Source organism: Chlamydotis macqueenii, chromosome 1 (assembly GCF_036417535.1).
Source record: "Chlamydotis macqueenii isolate bChlMac1 chromosome 1, bChlMac1.mat, whole genome shotgun sequence".
Classification (NCBI taxonomy): Eukaryota; Metazoa; Chordata; class Aves; order Otidiformes; family Otididae; genus Chlamydotis; species Chlamydotis macqueenii.
In genome coordinates this window covers 93,507,901-93,535,652 of record NC_141556.1, presented here as the reverse complement: position 1 = coordinate 93,535,652, position 27,752 = coordinate 93,507,901, and the positions used below count along the sequence as shown (strand labels likewise).

General features: G+C 38.5%; 1 protein-coding gene and 1 long non-coding RNA gene across 4 annotated transcripts in view; one reads left to right on the top strand and one right to left on the bottom strand.

Annotated features, from left to right (window-relative positions):
- Positions 1-2,601: 2,601 nt before the first annotated feature.
- Positions 2,602-9,951, bottom strand: LOC147602217 (uncharacterized). The gene is made up of 3 exons (XR_015260458.1): positions 9,835-9,951; positions 9,079-9,125; positions 2,602-2,847 (listed from the first exon to the last, which is right to left on the bottom strand). It is a non-coding gene; the product is annotated as an uncharacterized LOC147602217 (long non-coding RNA).
- The window catches only part of COL8A1 (collagen type VIII alpha 1 chain), a 90,704-nt gene continuing 72,800 nt past the window's right edge, over positions 9,849-27,752 (top strand). The window contains exons 1-2 of one of the 3 annotated variants that reach the window (XM_086761767.1): positions 9,849-9,943; positions 26,237-26,367. The gene's annotated coding sequence lies outside the window, so the exon portion shown is untranslated. Of the gene's footprint in view, positions 9,944-12,605; positions 12,690-26,236; positions 26,368-27,752 lie in introns of those variants that run through there. The other 2 variants (XM_086761752.1, XM_086761760.1) reach the window with 2 other exon arrangements.

The window sequence follows — 27,752 nt, the reverse complement described above, 5'->3', positions numbered from 1 at the left end:
GGAAAGGCTTGATGGAAACTGGTCCTCATCACAACGAAGCCTTGAACGGAACATCATGAGAAAACAAAATAGAATCACTTCTTGCTGTTACCACACAGTGGTGACTGCTGTTACTGTATAACTTCACCTACTACAGTATAGAGGGATGAAAAATTAAAAAGATTTTGCTGGGCAGAGGAAATGAGTTTGAGGGCAAGAATTGGAATAGAATGGATAAGACAAAGAAAGAGTAACAAATTTTAAAACAACTTGAAGCAAATTGTGCAAAACCTAAATTCCCTTAAAAAAAAATGCATTACCTAGCCTTCAAGTTGCCTGCAACTTCATCTCAGTTTCATTTATTTTGTTTATCATAATTACAGAAATACTAAAAAATTGTATTTTCTTCAGACAACCTGACTGTAATTTCAAAATATATCCTAATTCTCCAGCATGGAAAGAGTATGACAATGTCTGTATAGCCTTCCAGCAGTGCAGCTTATCTTCTGAGATGCAAATACCAGAGCAGCTCAGCACATGAATACTCCATTATGATTTTATTGCTTCCATAAGACTAAGCAAACAAATTAATATGAAAACATTCTTAAAGAAAAATTATGGAGAAAACCAGCTGATGGTTCCAAATCATTAACAAAGTACATGTGACAATGTCCTCCTCATCCAAAACCACACATCATAAAAGCCTGAGAAAGGCTGCAGTCATGGTATTTCCTCTGCCACCAGAAAAGTACAGAGAATCCTGTGAGAAAGCTGTTCCCATTGTTCCCAAATGGTATAAATAAGTATCTCTAACTTCAGTTGACTATCCAAACCAAAAACTGAACAAGGACTTAGCCCTAGAATTTCTCTGGAATGGCTAGATAAGGTTTATCACACAAATTTGTGATACACAGTGGCACAGACACATGATTGCAGGATAAGAAGTTTGTCAGCATTTTACACCAAATTCCTCTTCCCTGCATGGTTCTCTGTTCAGAGTTACCTCACCTTTGCTGCATGGTAAGAATATGCAGATAGGAGTTGCCAAACAGCAGCTGACTTGCCGAACAGCCTACTTCCTCCCATACTCAACTGTTTATGTCTCATAGTTCATTTCTAAAGATCTCCAGGAAGAATTGCTCTAGAGTCGTTGCTGATGAGCCTAATGGAGCTACAGAGAGCTGATTCCATTGATTTAAGAAAAAGAAAACAAAAATACAACACACCAAAATCCAACCAAAAAATGAACAAATAGAAAGCTTCTTTAATTCACATAAACTTTATCTGAGGTCTGTGGGACAAAATTATTTTGGCTTAGTGCTTATTCAAATGTTAACAGTAACATACAAACATTGAACTGTTTGAGAAAAAGTAACACTTGGACACTTCAGCCAGTCCAACATAAATAGAAATAAATGCTTTAAGATATGGAGTGCCTTTGCATTTGGATGGAGCAGAAAGGCTTTCACGTAACATGCTATGCTGAGAGTTGAAGCTTCAGTAGTTCAGCCTGCCTTTTCTTGTTGCAACTGCATGAATGACAGATCCTAGCTAGAAGAGTTCTTGTACTTTTGTAAAATAAACAATCCTGAACTGAGCACTCACAGAAATAAAACAATGTCAAGTTCTCTATAATTATAAAAATTTATAACACTGAGTTCTGACAAGGAAATGGGACTATAAGCAGTTTGATAAACAGTCTAAAAGTATTCTAATACAAGAAAGCCACATTGTTAGATCAGTGACTTATAGCAGAAGTCTCCACATCTCCCGTAGGAGAATGTAGAGTCTGTACCAGATGCTCTGCTCTCCTCCTTCTCCAGCAGTGGAAGCACACTGCTATTACAAAAGACAGGTCTGGATGCTTCATTCCCCTGACACTAATATTATTGGTCTGCACTAGGAGAATAATTCTCTGATTAATCCCATGCAATATTCTTTTATTTTACAAAAGCTCCTTTTAATATCTAGGCCAAAGGGGGATCAGAGATGAGGAAAATAGGAAAATTCTTTCTGCAGGTTGGTTGGTAGGTTGCTACTGAAGTCTCTCCAAGAGACAAACACAAGTGAAAAACAATACCATTATCATCTTAAATGCAACAGGTATTGGTAAAGTAAGTGGTGAACTTACTTTTAAATCATTGTTTTGTCTAACATTACTGAATGCATTACAGTGTATTAATGAAGGCTACTTAAAGCTTTGAATAGAATTTAAAAAAAAAAGTCAACATTGATTTAACTCCTCCAGTTTTAACTTGAGCAAGGAGACACCCTGAGAGTGTATCCATTATGAGAAATAAGACAAGTTAATAAAACCAAATAAATTATTATAAACTTCAAAGAGTTGTTTTCACTGAATTTCTACAGCTAGGAAAAGGCCTTCGTCCAGAACACAATACATATAAATTATAATTTTCTACTCATTCTTCAAGGTAATGTTTTGAATATTCACAAGAAAAGAGCTTTTTCCAGATGAAACTCCATGGAAAAAAAAAAAGATAAAAGCATCAGTTTGGGAATGCCTGCAGAAACGCTGATGTGTCATTTCGTATTCCTTTTCTCCTCCTGGTCAACACGGTGGCCAGCAAATTTCTTACTTAATAATAAACCAGTACTTTGAAATTTACTTGAGTGTTACATCTGTTCACCAGCAATGTCAGAAAAACTTTTCATCCATACCATAACTTCTTTACTTCTTGTGCTCTAGCTGTTGGCTGGTAGTAAGGATTTCAGTGGTTTTCTATGAAGATCAGACACACAAGCTGGACAGAGCACTCAAACGTCTTCTTAATTATCATGCTAAAGTTAACTCAGAGGACTTGTTTCCAGAGTTGACTGGTTTTTTTAGAAGGTCGTTAAAGTACTTTACTAAAAATAAAAAAAAAAAAAAAAGAAAAAAAGAAAAAAGAAAACCAAAGTCCAAAGTAGTCTATGAAATAACTCTGGTAGTTTTTTAACTTACTTGAAATTAGCCTATAGTTCTTGGGAACAAGTTAACATGGTTTAATGTCTACACTAGAAGACAGTAATGGAAGTATTAAACTGTGAACCAAAATTAATAAAAGTAAGACTGATTACAACTTATATAGTTGTAAGTATATAAGTATATAATAAAAATAATGGAATCAATGAAACACTTGCAGATAGCATTGAGCTGAAAGCCTGTCTTTGCTAAAGACTCCATAGGCCTTGCTCTGATCTCATATAGCAAAGTAAGAAGACTGAAAAAGACAGAAGGATTGAAGTGCAACTCCACTGAAATCTATGTGTGCATTTCCAATCATGTCTGTGCTCACACGCCTATTTCACAATGCTACAACTGAGAGCAGAAGCTGGCCTGCTTCCTCTACATCATATTCTCAGGAGTTAGGATAAATAATAGTGTCTCCCCTCAACACTAAAATTTGATGCAATTTGAAGAAAGTGTGGGTTGTTACTGCAAGATGTGTTTTATGTGTTCTCTGCAAAGTTTCCACACGTCCATTTGATAATAAGTTATGTCCATTTTGAGTCTCAAAAAAAAAAAAAAAAATCTCAGTAATTGGACTTCAAAAATAATGTTGCCAATGACCAAATATGCGATAAAACTACTTTTTCCCTAGTCCTGAAGAAAAAAAAAATTGTTATGATGTTTGGGATAAATTCCTACAGTTTAGTGATCTTCTCATAATACTAGGCCATTTGAACATTAAAAAAGATAAATAATTCTGTCTCTGTATGGCTTTTTTTTGTGTGCAGAAGGGCAAATAATTTATTAATGATGTAAGTAAAGTAGCAAAAAAAAGGTGTATTTCTAAACTGATTAATTGTGTAGTTACAAAGTGAGTAATATCTGTGAAATAAGGCATAAGACCTGTGTGGTAGAGATGGATTAGAAAACATCAACATTTTTATTCAAATTGTCTTTCACTCTCTTTTTAACTTCAGCGTCACTGGGCCAAATATTTCCTTTGATCAGAAATATATTTTCCCAAGGATGCTATATTTCATTTGAAACAGCACAAATTATCTTTCTAAAATAAAAAACACAATATAATCTTTTGGCAGAGAGATTTAAAAGAATATATATTACAGCCAAAACGTGTGCCACTTGGCTTCATTAAATAAATTTTCAGGAAATCTATTTAAAAGAAAAATACTCAAAACACACACACCCAATGCATAATACTGCCACCAAGCACATTCTGGTGGAACTGAAGGCACGTCTTATTTAATCCTCAATCATACATTAAAAGTTAAGACTTTCACATGTTATCTTGGTTATTTTTCAGAAATGCATAAACACTAGATTTAAATACAGCAATGCTTTATCAATTTTGATCATCCCCTGGCCCAATGACCCAACCTCTTCAAATGCAGATGAACTGAAACCCAGCTAATCTGAACTCTGGTACAATATCACCTGAGTGAGAACTTATTCAACATTTTTGTACAATAACATAGGACCACAGGTGTCGTGGTTTTGTTAGTGAGGGGGGGCCTAAGGTGGTAGTCTGGTCCGATCGGGGCTGAACTACGACAACAGGATAATAAAGAACCTCAGATGATCTCTAATCGAATTAATTCTCTGCTTGAAGGAAGGTCAATCATGAGGTCAGACCAGGCTGCTCAAGGCTTTATCCACTCAGTTCTTGAAAGTCTCTAAAGATGGAGCCCGCACAGCCTCACCAAACAACCAGTTCCGCTGCCTAAATGTTCTTGCAGAGAAAAAAAATTTCCCTGTATTCAGACACAACCTCCCTTCTTTCAACTTAGGCCTGTTGTTTGTTGTCCTCCCACCACTGTGAAGAGCCCGGCTCCACCTTGTACCTCCTCATAGGTACTGTAGGCTGCTGTTTGTTAGGTTCCCCCAAAACCAACTGTTATTCAGGATGAACAAGCTCAGTTCCTGCAGCCTCCCCTCAAAGTGCAAGCACTGCAACCCTGAAGACAATCTCAGTGGCCCTCCACTGAACTCGCTCCAGTTCATTGATATCTCTCTTGCACTGGGAGGCTCAATATTGGGCATAGACTTCTAAATATGGCCTAGCAAGTGCTGAGTAGAGTGGGATAACCACTTTGTTGGAGCTACTGGCTGTGCTTCTATTACTACAGTCCAAGATACTGTTGTCCTTCTTTGCTGCCACAGCCCACTACCAGCTCATGTTCAGTTTGCTGTCTGTGAAGACTCTTCAATTTTTTTTAGCAGAACTGCTTCCCCAGCCAGTGAGTTCCTAGCCTTTATGTGTTCAATTTGGCTTATGCTATATCATATACCTTCTAGAAAAACAGCTAGTCTTTAAATTAACACTGCCAAGAGTCACCTTGTTAAAAAAAAAAAAAAAAAAAGTAGATTTTTTTTTTGTTTTGATATGGTAAGCATCAACATTAGCTAGTGAATCCCAGTGGAACTTCCAGAGTTGACACATAGATATAAGAATACAGTAAATATAGGAGAGAAGTGATGCAACTGTAGGCTGGATTGATTGACCTAATACTAGCAGATTTGGATTGCATTCCATTTTCATTGGTGGACACAATACTAAACAGAATCAGTAGAGCCAAGATGCACACAAAATGGCATTAGTTATGGCTACAGAATGTTCTGTATCAATTCTTTTCAGGTTTTGTTTTTTTTTTTCATTTCTGCCTCAAACAGGTTATGTGCTAAAGAATGAACCTTGTCATACAGAAGGAAACACTGGTAGAAGTAGCCATATATCTTTTAAATGTGCTCCCTCCACACATACATTCAGGACTTGGTGTATGCTTATTTAGAATGCAGGATCTGCACTTTCAAAATGTATCCTGATTTTGTATCCTACATTGGATTGGCATGCAGTGGGTTTGTAGCCAGACCATCTAACTGGCCCTAATCTACAGATGCAAATCTGAAAGGCAATATCAGAGATCCTTAGTATCATGCAGAGAAAACAAATTTAATTGAGCTGGCACTTTGAAAACTGTTCCCTCTCCCCCCTTACTCTTCCTTCTAGGTGAATCTTTACTGTGAAAAAAAACCCAAAACTAACAATGCTCTATAAAAACTGCAACACTGTCACATTTAATTCTTTAGAAGGCAAATTTGGTGGAAAGACTCTGGATAAAATTTACAGTGATGGGAAGCATGACAGAAGACAGAATGTTGCCTTGACACCATAGGTTAATAAAATACACTACAGGTCAAGTGGAGAAATTGTGTCTTTGGTCCTACAGTCAAATAAGATGACAAGAAGAATATATGTACATGAGGGCTGTGTACATTAACAGAAATTTACATGGAGGCTGTTCAGAATATTTTTCTACCAACAAAACTCTGAAATTTCTTCCTCTTTTTTTTTTAATTATGGCAATTTTAAAATTCTAGCTGAAATTTAGAAGAGTTAACTTTTATGTCATGAGGTTGCTATTACCTGTATTATCCCACTTTACGTTAGGAGGTCTCCCTCTAATTCTTTCCAGTTTGTGTTTAAAAAAATGTTGACAGCTTGATCTTGATAGCTAATCTTCTACCATCACCATGCTATCTCTTTGGGAACTCTCCTCCTTCGATAATGCCACCAAACAGCAAGTAGCCTCCTACCTGAGCTGTTGCTGTGATGCTACATAAATCACAAAGGTTCAACCTCCCAATCTATTCAGAGTGATTCTTTCTGCATCCACCACCAACACATTCATTCACATTATTTTAGTTCAGTTACATTCAGGGCAAACTGGCAGTAATCACTTAATTATTTTATGGAACAAACGCAGGAATTTTGCATTGTCTCCTTTTAAAAAGGTCTAGAGTGAAATGCCTGTCATTTGTACAGATATAGTTTTAACCTCTGTTTTAAGGATGATGCCGTCTCTGTTAATAACTGTTCTTTGCCATACACTTTGTATGCTGGAACAAATTTAATTTAATGGAAGACTCATTGAAGAGCATGGTTCCCAAAAGTGTGGTAAAACCATCTATCCAAGTCTAAGGTAATTTCCTGAAGTTAATTCCCTTACTAACAGTTCTATTCTGCACTACAGGTGTAGCCCTAACATCAACAAAAGCAAATACCTGATACGGATTTTGGAAGCATAGGCTGAAAGCACAGGCTGCCTCAAGCAATACTTGGAAGCTCATGGCAAACCAATCGGGACATTTTGAGGCAAGAATGGAGCACTGAAGTGTCTCTTGAAAGAATAACTTTATTTTTTAAAATGTAAATGAAGACTGAAAGATTGGACATCGAATTTACTGTCCGGCCTGGCAGAGTCCCCTGAAATACAGTCAATCATGTGATGACCTAAATCGAATTTACCACGGATATTTTGGTAAAGTTTTCATCTACTAAAAATCTCGTTAGGAAAGATAAGCAATCCAGTAACTAGAAAAACACAGGTCTCTGCCTAATATTCTAGTCTTCTCAGGTAATCTTCCATATAATTGTGTCATGGTGGTGCTTTAATAATCATTAATATAGCTCTAATAGTTTTTTTTTATTTTATGTGTTGGTGGATTTATTTAACACTTGCAAAGTGACTTAGGATTCCCTGAACGAAAAATCTAAAGAAAAACTTCTTTAATTCTTCTCTTCTAGAAGCATAAAAAGGTAAGGCTACCCTTGAATCTGCAGTACAGTAGGACACATGATCAGTGCCCACAACCAATGGAGTATAGAGGAGTTACACTGATCTGGCTTGAGTATTGACTCACTTCTGAGAAATGAAGTGGCACTTAGCACCTGAAGTTTAGGGTCAAGAGCTAAAAAATAAATAGATAAAATAAAATATCAACATACAGCTAGTCTTCTGAATTTAAACTTCTGTTCCCAAGAGTTTGATCTTTAAAAGGTACAGAGTTTATAGAAGTATCCATTGATTTTAAAAGGGACCTATAGAAAGCTCAGCAATTTTGAAACAGTAAGAATAGTTTAATCATCAGGTAAGGGACACGGGTACCTATTTACTCTCTGATTTCTGAAAGTCTTGACCTAGATTTCTGTAAGTACAAAACCATCTGATTGTTTAGATGTTAGCTAAGTAGAACTCCAGTTTATGTACATCATTTAATTAATTGAACCTCTACAAGGTGCCATACCTGAACTAATTACATAAACTTATTGCAGTAACTTGTACCCATACTTTCTCTATTCCCATGTTACCATTACTTTATGTAGTCTTTCGAAAAGTACACTGTAATCCCTTCAGAGCAGAAACTAATTTCTTAATGAGAACTGCAAAAATGCATTGAGTGCTGCAGAAATAACAAAACAACATGACTTTTTTTTCAAAATTACTTGCAATAATGTAGAAATTGCCCTATCCGACAGCACCCTGATACCTGTAAGAAATACTAGCAATTTAACTAGCCCTTTTTAGCTTGACAGTTCTAAGTTTCAGAGGCTACATCACCAAAGTTATGCAGCTACTCCTGTCATATAACACTGACATCCAAGTTGATGGGTGCTTGATTTGTAAGTCTTTTTCTAAAAAGACAAAACCAAATAAAGTTGTATGCAACTAAATATGTTCTGATCAACTCACTCAATACAATTAAAAAAAAAAAAGCTCATCATAATCAAGAGAAAAGGAGAAGAAAGATAAGGAAGTGAATGTTACTCTGAATCCATCTTAATAACATTACCAACATAAATATATTAGGACTCGAGACCTCTTTATACTGATCATAGCATATATTTTCAGATCTCAAAATACAGACACAAGAGTAACACTGAGGGCAAATTCAGGATATTGATGGAAGTTCTCAGGTTCTATGAGCATCTTATCCAGTGAACAGTTTGGCCCTTTAGTGCAAGAAGCAGTATATATCACCTCTCATCTCCATTACCTTCGCTACAAACTTGCTTTCTCAACTCTGTAAATTAAGGTTCTCATTCATTTTTCTGGCTGGTCATCCCTGGATTTTAAATCAGGATGTGCCTCTAAGCTTTCCCTTGATTACACACACCACTGCCCTCGCGTTCCTGTTCTATCTTTCCAGCTTTCTCCACTCACTAATGTTCCAATACAACACAGGTTTTACTTGTGTATTATGGTAAATAATACAGGCCCAAATGCCTCATGCAGGGACATGTACAAATGCAGAATAAGTGTGTTCCAGATGGGTACAACTGTCTATTTCACCTGCAGGAGCCAGTGTCTGGACATTGTACCATCCACTCTTCTGTGCCCTGAAAGAGATGAATGAGTTAAAAAGAACAATGAATAATTTTACACAGAAACCACCAGGAATGCATATCCCTACTGGTTTGTCTTTTTGGCTACATTTGCCGTTTGAGAATACCAGTTGGGAAAATTGTTTAGAACTCAGACACAGGGAAAAATAAAACTGCTCCAAACTGCTAGAAAGTCACTACGTAGATGGCACATGTTACATCTGCATCAAGGAAAAGCTGGGTACCTCAACACAACAGAAACTGGGGAGGATTCCAGAGCTGAGATCTAGTAGACATTGGAATATAAAGGAAGTTCAATCCCTGAGTAAACAGACAACTTCAAGGAACAAGTGACTGCTTCTTCACAGCTATTCCTTCTCAGAAAGTGAAACACTAGCCTTTCTGATAACTACTTTGCATTATCATCTCACTGCTGTAAAAATCCTTCCAAAAGACAAAGTAAGACCTAGTAGCATTATAACTGTAACTGGAATAATTCAGAGATTCAGCTTCAGAGAAACAAATACAGTAGAAAATCTTTAGTTAATTAAATATTTAAAGAAAAAACAACAAATAAAGCCAACACTACTTCTTCTCCCTTCCAGCTTGCTTTTTCTCCCTCCCTCTGTCCCCAAAGAGCAAAAATCTACTCCACAATGCCTTCTGAAGGCTGTCTGCCTGCTATCCTCACTGCCCACCTACCGAAGAAAGCAGCTCCTCCCACCTGCACATAAAAGCCAAGTGCATGCTACCAGCAGCAGATCAGAGCACTTTCTCAGTCCTCCAGTGTTTTGAGCCAGTGATCTTCTCTTCTTGGATCTTGTGTACTCAAGGTAAGAATACTGCTACTTCAGGTTTCTGTTATAACCAGCTATTGTGAGGAAGTCTTAATCTGAACTCTAGCACTGCCTTGCTGGGTGGTGCTGGCTTCTACCCCCCCCACCCCTTTTTTTTTTTTGTAGTGTCATCTGACATTTAAGTTAGTAACAGTCTGTTGTTTTAGCAATGAAATAAAAACAGATCTTGCTGGGAAACAGTGTGGCTGGGAAAAGGTCTTCTCTCCCTCTCTGATTAATTTTGAAGAGATCAATATACCCAGACTGACTGTAACAATTTATTATCCCTCTTAGTAGTCTCCCTCTCAGTCCAGTCAAAGTTACAAAAAAAACCTACACTCTAAAGCTTCCTTAAATTCTGTTTGAGGGAAAAAAAAAATGCTTAGTGCTAATTTAAGGAAGGAAATTTTTTTTATTACTAACTAGACAGATTGAGCCAATCTTAGGACTGAAGTGCATCTTCACAGGCTTCACTGCTTTTAAAAAAAGTGTGATGGAACTTAAGCCCTCACAGAAGCACAGTTAATAAGGTTGATGGAATTCACTGTCTGGTACCAAATATGCTTAAAGCACACATTTCGCAAGTGAAGTTCTGTTTCTTGGAACAACAGACCTTGTGTCTCTATGAAATTTCTAGATCAGCTTGAATTATATTTTAGCTACAGTTTGCCTACATAGGCATTTCTAATGCTAGAAAAAAAAAGAATAGTTAAGTGCCCAGAGACTGCTACTGAACAGTTGAAACATTAATAAGTGTTTTCAAAACTATATTTGCACTCCCCTCTGTTCATCTGTCCATCCTCATAGAGATGAATCTATTAGCGAGTAGTACCAGTTTCTCACGTTGTGTGAGTCAGTGCACTTTTAACACACAGTCACCTGTTTAAAGAAATTCCATCATAGAAATTCTAATCCTCAAATGCCTCTCTCCAGTGCTCAGAGAGGAGGAAAAGCATGAACTACCAAAAGCAAGCAGTGAATGCTGTCTGTAAATTGTTTGTTTGTACTCAATGTAATAAATTCTGCAGTTACAGAGTGATATTTTCTTCTTGATAGCCAAACAGTTCTTTCTAAATTGACTCTTTTTTTGTTCTTTTCCCACATAAATATTTTCTAAAAATGAATTATGCCCACATATAGCTGTACTCACATTAGCTGCAATACTTTAAGCTATAGCACTGAGTAACAACAGCAGAACTCTGCTCAAAGTGCCCTTTTCTGCATACTGTATCTAAGATTTTTTCTGTATTTTACATGTTATCTATTGTAACTAATGGGGAAAAGAAAACACTGCCTTCAGCTATTTGCCTGGAAGATTACATAAGTATCTTAAAAAAAAAACCCAAAAAAAAACAAAAACCCAACCCCAAACAAACAGAACTGCTCAAAAACAAAGTACAGTGCTTCCTATAGCAGGCTTACAGTAAAACTATTTTTGCATTCAGGTAATCCATATAAATTGCCCATAGAAGACAGGAATAGAGGCCAATGTTTTTCCTCATAACTGGCATTCTGTCTCTGAGCTACAAAATTTTATTCCTTAGTTAGCATCTGATTTTCATAGCAAACCTCCCGTTCCCTCTCCAAAAGCAACCCTCTTGTAAAACATAGATATGTGATTTTAAGTGTAATGTGCACAGAATTTAGGTCTACAATCTGGCAGTAAAGCATCATTGTTCACACAGAAGTTTACTTTATCAGATAAATCAAAATTTCTAATAGAGCAATTTTCAAGGGGGGGGGAATTTTAAAAAGTGTATTTGCCACAGGAAATGTGTACATAGCAAAATATTTTTTATTAAAGCCTGCTGTGAAATGTAATATTTTGGCATTTGAAAAATGGATTGCAGAACATATTAAGACAACTCTATTCAAAGGAATGCGTCTAATTTAGATCAGAATCTCCTCTGAGCAATTTTTCTTAGGCTGAGTAGATAATTCAGTTTAGCATCACTTTGCAGCAGGGGATGAAGGGAAACTGCACACAGCAGGTCTCCAAGAGAACTTAGATGTCTACGAACGCATTTACTGAATTCTGTGCTGATCTGAAACTCATTTGCAAAAGATCAAAGCATATTGATATTAAGATAAAAATACTATCATTTTAAAATAGTGCTACAACCACACTTTTTAAAAAGTGAATCAGTGGGAGAACAAGGAATTCAGATTTTTTGAGTAATGACCATAACATTTTAAAAGAACAAAATAAAAGTAAAGAGACTATATTAATTCTTCAGCCACAGACCAGTTAAGTGTTAAGCCAGCATGCCCAGCCATTTTTTCCTGGCAGTCGCACTTAGGTGTTTTAGGAGTACATTTAGGGCACTAACGTCCTCTTAAGCCACTAGTAACTCCCATTGCTGTCAGAAGTGTTAGACTAGATACCTAGAAACATAGGATAAACATATCACTGTCTGCTTATCTAGGCATAGGCTGCCACTACAGCTGCTTGTGAGACATTCTGATCTTCATAAATTTTTTTTCACTCACCTCTCCAGAGGCAGAGATATGTTTTCCTCCGGCCATGCTGATACTAAATACATGGACTATTTTGCTTATGGTCACCGTGAAAATTCATGGTAGAGAGGTAGATTCAGTTCTTCTGGGTTCCTGTCCAGCACTTTCATCCCGTGTCTCATTTTGTATTCAGCCTTAAAAAGTCCACCCCTTTGCAGCTGATCTGTCTTTGCCTGACTCTTTAGGGCTGAACAGCAGGGAGAATTTCAGTGACAAGTTTTGAGAGGTAATTTACTCTTAACACTTTTGAACTTCTTCTGAAACCCTTTACAAACCCCTTAACAGGATTTCCACATCGTTCTTGGAGAGACAAAATAAATAAATAAATAGCAAAATGACCACCTCTTTCTTACACTCTGTGGTTAACAAGACTAACCGACTCTTGGCAGGATAAGCTGAGATCCACTACCATTGACCAGAAATTATGGGCAACATCTGACTGTAGGAATTCAGTCTTGCTAACTCAGTAGCAGTAAAGAGCTCAAAGAGAAGCACATGATGCTTAAACAAAATTATCCACATGGATCTTGTATGGTACATAAAATATATTCTTCCTTTCTTTCTGTATTTGCTATCATATGCCACATTTATAAATGTATATTATATAATTTCATACCCATTAAAATGAGCAAACAAAAAAACACACCAGCTTTAGTTTTTAACCACAGAGCTAATTTATGGGGGTACAGACTCTTAATTACCCCTGTGGCCTTGCAAATACTGCATTTTCAAATTAAAAAAAAAAAAACACACCAAATGCTGATGCTTGATTTCTAGAGTAATTGCACTAGCAATGGGGGCCTTGTCTCTTATTCTTTTAAATTGAAAATTATCACTAAGCACACATTGCTCAGAGATAATATAGTGAGTGTGTGAGAAGTAACTGGAGGACTAGCAAGAGTGATAAGGACTAGAAAAAGAACCATTAATGGTCATGTCACTACCTGCCGTAGAAGATAGGACAATTTTCATACGTCCATGAGCACATCTACAAGGCAGAATTTTCTGCCCATTTATTCTGTGTCTTGCTATATCTCTCAGGGGACAAAAGATTACGTTTTCTCTCTGAAGCTTAAATATATCCATATATCTTCCCTTACTCTTTGGCCTTCCAATTATTCTAAGCTGTGGGTTCTTTCCTTCTTCAGGGAGATAATTTTTAATTTTCACTAATTTCATATTTCTAGAAGAGCAACAGTTCAATGGAGTTACTGTAGTGAGGAACAAGAAAAGACAAAAACATTAGAGGTGCCTTATTCTGTCTGATTAAAAACAAGAAGTATCTATATTTAACTGTACAAAATTTCCTTACTTTTGCCACTTACACTTTCTAGAGTTTTGTATAAGTGATGTTGCCTTTTTGTGGGTTTCCCTCCAGAAAGTGAGATATATTCTTTGTGCTAACAGAAGTCTCCTTCAGCAACAGTTGTGGAGCTCTGTGTGTTGAAAAAAATAATGATAGTCCTGGTTCTGAAGCCTTTTGTGGGTCTTGTGCAATAACTGTGCCTATTCTCTGTACACATCAGTAAACAATTGTGCTTGGTCTCCCTGTACTCCTGAAATGTTGGATGTGTTTCTGTAATTGTCTTGATGTGCAATGAATTTAGTGTCTCATAACTGCACTGCAGGGGATTAATACCACTGTGCAGTCTAGGGACATCTTTTGATGATTAAAACTTCTTCATACAAGTCCATATTTTATAGTACAAGCAAGACGAATGTAAGTCTGTTGCTTCTTGAATGGCAGGTGAAACTGTTGGGGGGTGACATGTAATGGACCCTTTTCAAAAGGGAGTAAGAATCAGTGCCCTCTCTTGGTTAGGAAAAAAAAAATAAATATATGAAGCAGCCCTATGAGAGTGTTTATCAGTTCCCTCTGCTGGCTACAAAGCCCACAGCCAGATGAGCAGCTGTGTTTGCGGAGGCGAAGGTCTTAAGTTCTATTCCCAGTGCTGTGTGCATGCGGTAAACTGATGACTGTGGTGTCTGTGCACGAACGTGGACATCATTCTTTATAGGGTCACATCGACAGCTACACTGAGTTCAACATGAGGGCACTCAAAAATAATACAGAGTTCATAGGAGGTAAGAAACTTTCCACTTAGGATCTGAGAAGTGTTCTGGGAGCTATGCCATTCATGATACTATGCAGCTAGAGCATCCTTCTGTACACATCATATGCACACCTTGCTTTTTTCATTTCTTCAAGAAAAGTGTGTGTGCGTGTTCATTATACTCAGTTTGCAGACATCTGGCCAATTATCACAAATATTCTTGGCAATCCCAAATTGTAACACTTAAAAATGCCAGCTTCTGAGAACTCACATTTGTGAAAAAGAAATAAACGGTACCAACAAGAGCACTCCAACCTAAAAAAAAAACCCTCACAAAACAAAACAGAAAAAGAACCTAACTAGTTATTTTCCATTCTTGTAGTGAAAGGCCTATATAATCTGGTTATGCAACTGGAGAAACAGGTCATAGAATTTATGCAGTCAGTCTGAAATAAAGTTGAGATGAGAAAGATATACTGCAAACTTAAGAAAGAGTTTCTATTTTAAATAAACATCCATAGCACTAAAAATCACAAACTCCTGGGTCAGGTATGCCAGTTCACTTCAGCTCCTAGGACACTGTCACAGCAACATATAGGATACGCATAAGCTATCCTATTACAGGGAGAATGAGTCAAAACTAACAGCTTCACATAGTGGATATCAAAAGTATATTAAAAGCCAGATTTTTGAAACATCTGCAGCATGTTTCCTGCTAAGTAAAAAAGTAACCACTCTTTCCAGACAAACATACTGCTTCATTCTTCACTCTGAAAGGAAAATAAGAGTGGACAGTAGCACACTGTAGACTTCCAGAGGGAACTTCAAGCAAAGCATTTGACCATTTTTGCAACTGAAAATTCCAGAGAGTAAGTAAGTTCCTAACAAAACCCAGTGTTATGAGGTGAAGCAACAACACATGTATATATAATATACTACAGTCCCTGAAATGGAGATGCTTACATTGCCTCTCATTTACTCAACATAATTTTCAAAGAGGCAGAATGGAAGACAGCACAGCCCCAGGGACACTCAAACCAAATACAATCAACTTACCACTGAAGAAATCTAGCAGTCAAGTCTGCTTATGCCAGCACACGACTTGCCTCTGTTCTGCCCTTCCATTCTTCCCACCATGTGTGGAGCTCCAGTGAATGCAGAGTATCAGAACACGGGTCTTTTATATGTCTCAGAGACCACAATTTCTCTTTCAGCTTGCCTTTAATAATTAAAAAAAAAAAAAAAAGAAAAAAGAAAGTGTTCAGATCTTTCCCAGTATTTCTTTGTAAATTAATTAGGTGATCTTAGTCCAACTCTCAGTTGATTGACATTAATATAAAACACACAACTGGGACTCTCTTGTTGGCAAATCTCAGCAAAAAGTCAAGAGGTACTTTCTTTGGGTCAAAGTTGAGCAATAAAAGCAGGCTTGTGAGGAAAGTTTATGTTGCCAGCATTGATATAGCTGTCACCTGCGCTATAGATAAAAAGAAAATAAGCAAAGTGTAGTTAAGCAAGGACATTCCACAAGCACTAGCATTCACACAAAATGTATTTTAGAAAATGAAGGCAAAAAGACAACACTCAGTACTTATTTCCTTTCAGTCAGTGGCTTGAATTGAATTTACCATAGTAGCACATCACATTGTTCGCTGCAGAAAAATGCAAAGCTTAGGCCCTTAGGATTAAGTCTCTTGTGCTTTACTGGTTCCAAAAATGTCAGTGCTTGTCGAAGTGTTTTTGAAATAAAACCAAAACCATGTTAATAAAATGAACTTTCCAAGACAATGCTGGCCAAAACTGATTCTTAGATTTCTTTTCAGTAATAAACTGCCTCTGTGGTTGCTGAGCTGATAGGGAGGAGGATTTAAAGGTCCAAAGCCAAGTTCTAGTTAACTCAGAGGGTAAAAAAGAGCTCTCAAACAAAGCACAAGCCCTCTAATGAATGGAAAGATTTTTGCTGAGGGTGGGCAGAGCTTAGCAAAATCCAGCTGTGCTTTCAAAAATGGCTGTAATCATTATTAGGCTCCTCTTGAACGTATTCCGAGACTGGAACACTTGTTGTGGGTACAATTTGGGATGTGCTGCTGTAGATTACTGCAAGAGACTCAGTACTTGTGTAATGCAGAATTCACAGGCTAAATGACAGTTCACAAGAGCTACCTTGCCTATTTATTAAGTAGTAATTCCCTACATGAATTGACAAGGCAGCAGCTGGAAGGATTCTGTCCCATCCTATCCCAGCCTTCCAGATAAATAGCTCCAGAAACATACTCCAGTGACGGATGAAGGTGTTCATGATAAGCTGAGTTCCTACTGTGCACGCAAGTCTCACGCAAGTCTGGGCAGTGAGATCTCCAAACTGTTTTGCTTTATGTGCATATAGGTGCAGACGCAGCAGCAATTTGTCTTCCACAGATGAAAGTGGTGCAGTAGCTGGATGTTCTGTGCCTGTTACAGTAATTCCCACTCCTCCAGTTCCAACCAGCATAGCTCAGTTTAGGAGGTCTAGGCAGTACAGTCCAAGCTGCCATTGTGTTTTCTTAGTTCTTATGCTCAGAAACTCCTACAAACTATTATTATCTTTTGGAGATCTGGGCATAACTTATTATGCAAGGGAACAGGTATAACATTCGGGGATTGTTCCCTAAGCTTGCATTAATAGCCTCAGCTAAAAATATTGTTCATACTAGCCTAGAAATAAAGAAAACTTCTGTTTAACTTCCAAGCCAGATACTACATTAAAGATTCATTTGCAGCAGTATATTTTTTATTTTTGTACTGCTATAGAATCATAGAATCATAGAATGGTTAGGGTTGGAAGGGACCTTCAAAGGTCATCTAGTCCAACCCCCCTGCAAGGAGCAGGGACATGCCTGACTAGATCAGGTTGCTCAGAGCCTCATGCAGCCTGGCCTTGAACGTTTCCAAGGATGGGGCATCCACCACCTCTCTGGGCAACATGTTCCAGTGTTCTACAACCCTCATTGTAAAAAACTTTTTCCTAATATCCAATCTAAATCTACCCCCCTCTATTGTAAAACCATTACTCCTTGTCCTATCGCAACAGGCCCTACTGAACAGCCTCTCCCCATCTTTCTTGTAATCTATAAGATTATCAAATGGCTTTTAAGTTGTAGTTTAAAGGAAATCCACTCGTCTCAGCCATCTTTTGTAATGTCATCTTCACTGCATTTCATTTTTAGGTTGCTCTTAAGCATCTAGTTGCAAATACTCAGTATCTAAAATCCAACCTAACAATTAGATTTGGCATGTGGTTCTTATGGTATATGTCTGTTCCACAGCCAGGGCAAGGTAGCTCTTAGATTCAAATTTCAAGCACAAAATCTTCCTTTCACTGAGTTCAGAATTCACTTGCAGTGAATATTTTATATTATTCTTTTGAAACACCCTATTTTCAACATCACATCTGTCACTCGTATCCTGAATGCTCTCAAGAACTTAGTACAAAAGGTCTATGAAACACAAGCAAAACAAATTCAATTTGTGACTGCTCAGAGATATTTTCTCTGCTACACATGCTTTCAACTTTCTACTAACTGTTCAGCTCATAAAAACAAATATTTCAAAAATAAGTGAACAGAAACCTATTATATTTTCAATGCTCCATTCATCAAGCGTATTTTGGGAGCTGGAATTTTAGCTTGGTGGACACTCATGACATACAGCCTTATACTTCAAAATAACAACTGCATCCATGAGACTGAGAGCTGCTCCCTCAACTCCCCCCAAAGCTGAAGCTGAAAGTAAAAAACTGAAGAAGTAACTCGGCACTTCCCGGGGGTACGTTGCACCACAGGCCTCAGCTCAGGGCGCAGCAACCCTTCCTTCCCGGCTTCTCCCCCTCCACCATCAAAGATGACAAGGAGAAGTATTTTGGCTTGCTTAACTGCTTGTAAGTCTTTTGAGACTTGAGGAAAGCACGAAATGTTGTCCTGGACACCCAAAAGCTGTCGAGATAGCAGGGGTTTGTGTCAGTGGATGCAATTTAGTGACAATTTAGTTGTAACAATGTTGTATTCTACTTTAAAAAACAAACAAACAAACCCACCACAAAATCCCAAACCGACACCCCCGCCCCGCTTTTTGTTTAAAACACTGTAACAGAAGTGGCCGTTAAGCACCTGTCGTCCAAGAAAGCCTGCGCCTCAGCTGCGGGGCAGCCTCGGGACTCCACCCCGGTCCGCTCAGCGGCCGTTACCCGCCCGTAACGGTCACGGCGCGAGCCCGCGGCAGCCCGCCCCCGGCCCTGAAGGCCGGTGCCATCGCCCTCGTCAGTCAGGCCGGGCCCCTCACGTTGGTTTGCCGCCTCCCGCCTCACGTTGTGGCTCTATGGTTCCGGCCTGCACCAACGAGAATGCCATTTCTGCACATAGGCAGTCAGAAAACAGATTGAAAGCCTGCACCTCCCATTCCCAAAGGAAAGGCAAGGGCTGAGGAGAGCAGAAACTCCCCGCAGCCCAGTCAGCTGAGGAGCATTTATGGAAACACAATGCGTTTGAGGTTTCTTGGGTTTCGGAGATAGAGCCTGGGGGCTTCGCTTCTGCGTGCCAGGCCTTGGTGCCCCTTTGAGAAGGATCTGGGTAGCATTAGCTAGCACAGATGTGGACACTGCTGGAAGGCCAAAAATGGGGGGGGGGGGGAGAGCTCCACTCTCAGCTGGAAAAAAAATGTCACATCCTGTGAGGGGAGGCTGCTCGGAAAGAGAAGGAAGGCTGCTCCAGCACACACCACAGGAGGCTCAAGACCTTTCAGATTTCCCCATCTGGAGGCAAAATTGAGGCCACTGTAAGTTTAATTAAAAAAAAAAAAAAAAAAAAAAACAACAAAAAAAAACCAGACAGACAATAATATCCATTTTGAAGTTAAGGTTCTTTGGTCTTAAAACAAACAAAAAAAACCCCATGTGCAAAAAATACTACTGTATATGAGGATCTAGTACAACCAGAGTAAACAGTCTTGTAAAGCTGAAATTCTAAAATCCCAAAACTCACCAAAAAAAATACCAAATGCTTTTGTGGAATGTGAGGAAAGAAATATCATGTGAGGAAAGATGATAAAACTACTGTACTCAACAGGGAGGGAGTTCAGAAGGCAAACAGCTGAACGGAACAGCTTTATCATTTCTTTCCAATGTATTCTTCCTGCCCTGCTTTGTTCAGCACAAAGGTTTTTCAGGGTGAGTCTTTTTGATCTATTTGTTACATCGCCTACCATGGCGAAGCCCTGACTCACGATCAAGACAAACAAAGAGCAGCAGCTCCTGAACTTGAAGGCTTGTAAATTGTACATAGAGCTAAGCTGACTCCCAAACTCCTGTTCCAGTCCCTTTAACACACTCTTGCTTACACAGATCATTGGTATGTCTGGAAAGATATTATACTACAAAAGCTTCACCTCCGTCTCCTGGCTGCAGAAGCATCCAAAAACATCACATACAGTAGATTAATGAATTTATCCTTACAAGCACCCTGGCAACATCACTCTCACTTTAGAGGAAATTGAGGCACAGAGAAAGTGGCTGGTGTAGCATTTCAAGCAATTGCTCCTGGCCAGATTCTCAAGTGTCTTCCCGTAGCGATGGGGGCTAGTTGGAGAGATTGGTTCCCATCCGGGCACCTCAACAAGAACTAGATTTTCATGAGTGCTCAGCACCCGGTAGCTCTCACAATGACACTCGCAGCCAAATTTTCTGAAAAGTTCCTTTGATCATCTGGCCACTGATTCAGTAGAAGCAGAGAGCTTTTGAAAAATCTGATCCTGTTTGTGGGTGCTGAGCACTTTTCAAAATTCTTGCTTAAGTGACCTGGCGAAGGATGCAGACTAAAATCTGAGCAGAACCCACTTTTGCCTAATCCCTAGGCCAGTGATTTAACCACAGGCATATCCTTCCATCTTCAGCAAAGTAAGAATAGGCACTAGTTGGGGCAGGAATCAAAATGCCAAATAACTGCCAGTACCCACGCCTGCCAAGAAAAATGCCCAGATACCTGTGGGCAAACCAGACAGCCACAGTTTGGTACTTTTCTGAGAAAGGATTATTTCTAGTAGCAGTGCCAGTGTCTGGCAACCTGTATTATGCTCTTTCCAGACCTACCTATTTCTTTCCAGGCTAAAAACTCTTGTGAACATGCCCTCACGCAGGCACACCCTCCCCACTCTTCAGAAAAAACCAGCAGCTATCCAAACACTGTGCTGTCTCCATTATCCTTAGAGAGCCAGGCCCACTTGGGCAAGACAACACTATTTTGTTTAATGATTAAGAAGCAGTGGCCGCATCAGTGAAGATCCTTGTTTTCATTGAATATTTCATTCATTTCTGAACATAAGCAACCACTTAGCTGCAGTTGTGCTAGATGCAGAGGAGGAAACACATGCTATTCTTGGCTGGACTTTACCTCTGTGGGAAGCAACAGCCTCCTCACAGCAGCCTCCATAGGCTGCATGATTTAGCTACATTAGATATTGTCCTGAACCTCAAGTGGGGACCTGCCTCCAGATTCCAAGTACCCCAAAGTATGAATGCATGCAAAACTCCCAAAACACAGCCTGGTTCCTGTATTTTATGCTCTGTTTGTGTGAGGTCTATTTGCAAATGACAGTTTCCAAAGCCGTGAGCTCAAGGGTACCTTAGAAATTCCTCTCCAAGCTGACCATATCCATTCAGCTGCCACTCAAGATGCTGCTCTCTGGGTCACTCAGAATCAAACTGTTGAACTGTCTATAACAGGACTCCATCTCAGGGTCTAGCTTTCATTAAGTGCTCTCTGTATCCAGCCTTCAGACCACCTCCCAAATCAGTGTCTGATCAGTCTGGCAATAGGAATATAAGGCATCCAGTCACCAGTGCATTTTAAGGGAGCATAGATATCACATGATAACTATTGAATGAAAATATTTACAGAAAAATAGTTTTGTGAAAAAGCTCTAAGATATTGCTGAGGATTGAGCTCAAGCTGTACAAGCCAAAAAAATACAGCTGTATCTTTTCTAGCTACAGCTAGAAACAGCTATGTGTACTGGAAAAACCTTTGATTGGGGTCAGGGGGGAGAAGATACTCTCCTAACAGATAACTACACCTAGAAACAAGTGTGAACATATGTTCCCTGCTCTGTTTGGTTTATACCTGAAATAACACAAGGAAAGTGATGGCTGTGGTTTGTGCTTTAATTATTGAATGACAGTGCTTTCATTCAGTTCTGACATCTGCTGCAGGGATTATTGTAATAACAACTCCAGTGAGAAGCTGGACTTCAGAGCAATACCCCAGTCAAATATGACAGCCCTTACAAACAGAAAAACTGAGGCAGAAAGGGATAAGATCATGCACCTTGTTTATGCAGATAGTTAATTGCACATGCTTTAATGTACCTTGTGACCTAAAAAGTTATAGGGAATATTACTGGAGGAACCCGGATCATGATTAGTAATTTTGTGGGCCTCCATGTTTTTATCAGCAAATTTATAACTACAATTTTTCTTGCAAATTTTTCTTTATTTATTTTTAATTCTCTTGTCCTGTCTTTGGAAGAAGCCAAGGTATTTCTGTGGAAAAGCTGGGGTCTACTGAAGTCCCAGGTCAAGAATTCTGTCTTAGGTGTCATCTCCTCTGAACTAAAAAAAACTAGCAATGGTTCAAAAAAGGTTTTAGTTTGGAGAGTAGCAAGGTGATCAGGACACAGCTTGCTGCTAAAGGAGAGATGTGACTGTGGAGCGGAAATATCAGAAAGGGCCCATAGAAAAGGCTGGCAGGTGTGACAGTCCAGCCTGATGTGCCTTTGAAGCAGAGCAAAGAGGCGTTCCAGCGCTGGAAGGAAAGGGTGCTAACATTAATAAAGGCTGATATGCAGAAGATCGCACCTTCTGTACAATTGGCTTACTCTGGAGCCAAGATCTTCTGCTGTGGGGCTGTTACATTTTCCTTCTAAGCCTAGATGCCCTAGAACTAACTTTCCCACCTGGTCTTAAGTGTAGTTTGGGGCTTGTGTCTTTGGTATTAACAAGGTAGCACAGAGACTTAAAGATGGGATGCTCAACTCCCAAGTAGTCAATCTCATTATGAGATACTGTCACTCTGGGAAGGTTTTGTTTCTCTCCAGTTTTGTCTAGAAATCCGCTCCAGCAAGTGAGAGAGGTTTCATTTTACAACTAATGCATGCATTTCCAACAAAAAGCTGTAGTTTTTAATTGACATATTCTAAAAAAGAGTTTTGATCAGAAATTTCTGCTTCTTTCTTTGGGAAACAATTGGAATAACTTACTAAGTATAATCACTTAAAAGGGGAAAAAATTCCACTTTCAGGAGAGGATAGTCAGCATTTCTCAAGTCACTTCTCAAAGCATTTCTTTTTGTGCCCATGAAAACGGTCACTTGAAATCACTGCCTACCATCTTATAAGAACTTAGGTTTCATTCTTAACCCAGATGAGCATCAGAGAAGACTGTACTTCTGGAAACCACACAATTCAGCATCCCCAAACAGAGTTTTCGAGCCTTTACAGATTCACCCATGACAAAGCAAAACACCCGCCAAGGCTGACTGAATTTACATAGCTAAATAAATCACTTTTTAAGTGTTTAAATGTCATTGTGAGTGAAAAGATGAAGTGTGCTGTATATCATCTCTACAAAAAAAGAAAAGGTAGTTATATTATAAATAAACAGAGTTTGCTTGGTATTAGGGACATAGGAAATTCCATTCAAGAGCAGACAAATGGCACATCTTGTCTGGTATCCCGCATCTGGCACAGGCCTATAACAGATGCTTAAAATACTTGGCTCTCTTGATCCCACAGTCTCCCCTGTTCCACCTACCACCAGTAGTATAAATCACACAGTTTTCCTAACCTCTGGTGAGAGTCTCTTTCCTGCTCACTTGTGTAATGTGGGAGGTGGAAGTAGAGGGCAGGGCAATACATATTTGCTCCGTGTGCTACTTATTACAGTGGCTGGTACTGAATTTGACTGAACTGTGGTTCTGACTGTTTCAGAACATAAACGGTATTACTGCCTATATTGCCTGTCTAGCCAAATGAAGCAGCACATGGGTGAGGACTACACTTGGCTCCAGAGAAAGGTGGAAGCAAACCCCTTCTCACCCTCATTTGCACATAGCCAGCAAGTGTACCTACCATTAGCCTACTATTAATCAGCTGCCCTCTTTCTACCAAGGCACTGCCACCCAACTGCTCCCTAATACTCAGCAACATATATATCCTGGTGTGGCTTTCTTAAGTAACTTTTATAGTTCAATGCATGATGACTGAAAATTAAATGAGTTTATTGTCTATCAAGCAGAATTCACCCTTGTCCTTATTCCAGAGTTTATCAAAACATGGTTCATCTACCCAGTAGGTCACATCATGCAGGTTCCCATCTTTAGATGTCTGGTGCTTCTAGCCATTGTCACTAGTGTGATATGCTTGCACCTGACAACACTGACTGTGGTGCTCTGCCTTAATAGAAATGTACTTCCTACAGACTATGTCCCTTTATTTTCTATAATCTCATTCGTAACCAACATTCAATTCAATGGCACAATCTGTTAAGGGCCTCTAAAACAGACAAATGAAAAATCCAAACCTTCCCATTTGAAAAGTTAAAAACTTTTAAAACCCCTTTATATTAATTACATTATACCCTCTTTGTGTTCCCCTGTGACATATAAGAGGATTTTTACAAGGCTAAAGAGAACTTACGAATATAGGTAACTACTATGTAAGATCCTTTCACATGTCATCTTACAAGAACAACAGAAAGTGAGAGGTAGCTATAGAAATTATGGCACCTGGCGTCTAAGCTATATTGTTAAGAAACTGGGGGGGGGGAAGTGTCCTGCAGTTTGAGCATATAGTTCTCTACAGTTGCTGAACACTGCTCTTGGAGAATGACCTAATCAATCTTTACACATTACTAAGGGAAAACTGAATCCTGATGGTGTGCGTAGGCTGTTGGATATAGTTTCAGATATCAGCTTGCTCCATACCCAAGGATATTCTGATTTTGGTTCCATCCTACTGACTATAACATTCACTGTCAAAGGTCCAAATCTAGCTTTGATCTAGCTACCCGAAATTTGTATCCATAAAGAGCAAGACTCTGCGGTATCAATCTGCTTGAAAGAATGGACACATTAAAGCTACTACAGTACCTAGCAGAAGTTTGCATCCTTTAACGTATTTCAAATTGACCATACATTCAGGGTTGGCCAGGCTCAATATTAGCAAGAGCTCTGTGTGACTTTCTGCACCTCTTGCCTGTTGTACAAGAGGAATAACTTTCAGAATATCCATCTTCTTTCAGTCAGGAACAGAAGTAGAGGTTTTTCAAGGCAGACAAATGAGTCAGTCACTTGTTCCAAATAAATAGAAATAGTGTTCCAAGTTTCCTAGACAGCTTTCAAAACTGCATAGAGCAATTCAGCTGCTTAATATATTGTGTTCTACACCTCACATTTAAGAAGACACAAAATCACATGCTTTTATTCCAGATAAGTTATTTTACCCACGGCAGTCCAAAGCCATCTCATTTAGTCTCTGTCCTCAACATATATGCTACTCATCTTGCTTGTGCCATTCCCAAGAACAAAAGTAACACTCTGAAGAGTAAGGACCAGCAGTTGAGATTCCCAGAGTGCCACAGGTATCCTAAATAATACTGGACTAAAGTATCTTGATGTTCATGATTGAATTTGCACATTTGTATAATGAGGATGTTAATATCTTGCTTTCTGAGGAGGAATGCTGTAAGCCTTAATTAATATATCAGTGACAAAAAAAGCATGAATTACAACTTTAACTGTACAGTAAAATAGAACATCTATGTGGATAAGTAATTATACGGAGATATATAAAACTAGAAAAATAATTTATTTACTGCAAACCTTGCCTTAACAAGAAACATAATTCCTTCCTCCCTCAAGAAAGCTAAACACACTGACTCATGTCTTTGTTTAAGTGTCATGGTAAATTTGTTCTTTTATAACATGTAGTAGTTCAGCTTTGAACTTTTGATTTTGGAAAAGGCAGAGCGGAAAAATATTTTCATGGGAGAGGAGTGCACATTCCAGAGCTGTCGACTGTTACTCGTTTATGAAGGGGGAAAAAAAAAAAAACAAAAAACCAAAAAAACTACGTAGGTCTTAGGCTTTGGTTGATGCAATTCGTTGTTTTCTGGTATTTTGTGATAAACCAAAGAGTTTACACTGTACAGTAAAATATTTCACTTTTCTCTCTTGTTTTTCCAGCTGCTGCTTGTTCAAAACTCTGAGCAAGCTTGAAACTGACTGCTGTTGTAGAGACAAAAATTAGCTTGGTACTAACAGAAATAGTGATCCTTTGTAACATATGAAGTAGTTCAAAGAAAAAATAACTCACAATTTACCATGAATTACAGAACTACACACAAGCATAATGTGAGAATGCAAACAATATTACTCATAAATAAAACAAAACGTGCAAAATGTGAGCCCTTCATGATGTCTTCATAACCTGAGCAACAGTTTTAAAACAGTTTTCCTGTGCTGTTTCAGGTTTATTTAATGTATTAACATTTGATTATGTCAAAAAATATTAAAATAGGAAAATAAAATAAACTTTATGCAGCTTATTCATTCAAGTAAAGTAAAAAATATTTCTCTTCTATCCTGCATATTTTGAAGTGTATTAACATACATGCTTTCTTCCCTTCTCTTTCTAGAAAGAGAAGAAAAGACAGATTGTCAGAATCCTTCAAATTTGATACTCAGCACTGTTATGATCTCTTCATTACTGGATCTTGAGTCTGAATATTGGAACCGGTACCGTGAAGTACTCTCCTATTAAGCTGAGGTAATTTTTTTCCTAACAATTTAATTGTTTAAAGCATTACAAAAGATGCCGTCCCACTCCCCTACTCCCTGCCAATAAAAACATTTCTGGGCAGAACATTATACTGTGCAATATAGCATCAGCTGACGTCAAAGACATGAGAACTGATGCTTTTGCTAATAGGCAGGGAGATTCAGGCCCCATTTATTAATATAAATTTAGCAAGAATGCATTATTTAAGATGACCATGCTGAATTTGGTTTGGAAAACAATTGCAAGTGTCAGCTCCTTTCCCTTCACAGAGAGAATAGCGACATGATAGATGCAACATCCTGGATTCATGGCCTGTTAAAAGATTGCTGTACAACCATTATAGATGTGTCAGAGACCGCATTCTTTGCTGCACTGGCATTAAGAGCTGAAGTCATTGAGGACAGAGAGCATAATTAAAGAGTCTAATGCTGAAACAATGCAATTAACAAGTCTTTCAGAGTTTCTTTTCCTGGGGAAAATTGTTGTCATTGAAAAGAATCTATCTGGTCAAAAATCTTAGCAGACAAAGGCTAGAAACTACCAGCCTCAAGCCAGAGATGAGGACAGAACTTCTCCATTCACAAAGGCAGAAGATGTCAGGGTATTATTCTGAGAGAGGCAGGCTTTGCCGAGGACATCAACTGCTTTTCAGACACGCATTGATGCAAGTTTCTACTTAACGGGATGGGCATCCACACAGTAGGTTATTTCATAAATATTATTCACTCAGCATGAAAAACTGCTTTTATGAAAGCCTACTAGTCACTGGGTGATAGTGTCATGTTTTTCCTCAAGAACAGAACTGCACACAGTGCAGGCCTGATGTAGTCACAGTATGTTATAGGAACATGAAACTTCAGATGCAGATAGGAAGGCAGTCAGCTGCAGAATTGTATTTGGGGGAAATAAATAAATAAATAAATAAATAAATAAAAAAGCAGATGGCTCAGACTGACCAATGGCCTATCAGGATGCAGAGATGGAATTAACTTCAAAACTAAGGGACATAGAAAACATTTTCAGAAAATTTTCTACCTTCACACTGCTTTAATATATCCCCTCCTTTCCTGGTGTATCAGTAATCAAGATACTGTCAGTTTTCTGTCCATTGCCCAAATAGAATTGCACACCTTTCACAGTACACTAACGTGAATCTTAAAGATGCTGCAGTTTTACTTTGTAGCTTACTTTCCTCCCCAATTAAAAAAAAAAGAAAAAAGAAAAAAGTGTTAAGAAATACACATCAATACAGCTGAATCAGAAAAAAAAAACACAGTTAGTGTAAAGAACTAATTGCTTTAGATAAGGTTTAAAAGTGGGTTATCATATAATCACCATTGCAGACAAGAGGAAAAGAAAATAAAAATACAGAG